Source organism: Acanthisitta chloris, unplaced genomic scaffold (genome assembly GCF_000695815.1).
Source record: "Acanthisitta chloris isolate BGI_N310 unplaced genomic scaffold, ASM69581v1 scaffold19168, whole genome shotgun sequence".
Lineage (NCBI taxonomy): Eukaryota > Metazoa > Chordata > Aves > Passeriformes > Acanthisittidae > Acanthisitta > Acanthisitta chloris.
This window is the reverse complement of record NW_008688924.1, coordinates 1-219: the sequence shown is the minus strand read 5'-3', so window position 1 is coordinate 219 and position 219 is coordinate 1.

Here is a 219-nt window from a genome sequence, read left to right as displayed (position 1 = left end):
CAGCCGAGGCCTGCGTTGGTTTCTGGGCTGTGCTCACAGTGCAGCTCATGGTGAGTTTCTCATCCACCATCACCCCCAAGTGTCTCTCTTCGTTGCTGCTCTCAGTTCCTCCCCACTCAGCCTGTCGGTGTGACGGGACTGGGCCCGGGGGCAGGAGATGCGGGCGGAGAGCAGGGGGACGTTTCTAATCAGGCGCCGCGCGCGGCAGCCCTGCTGCGG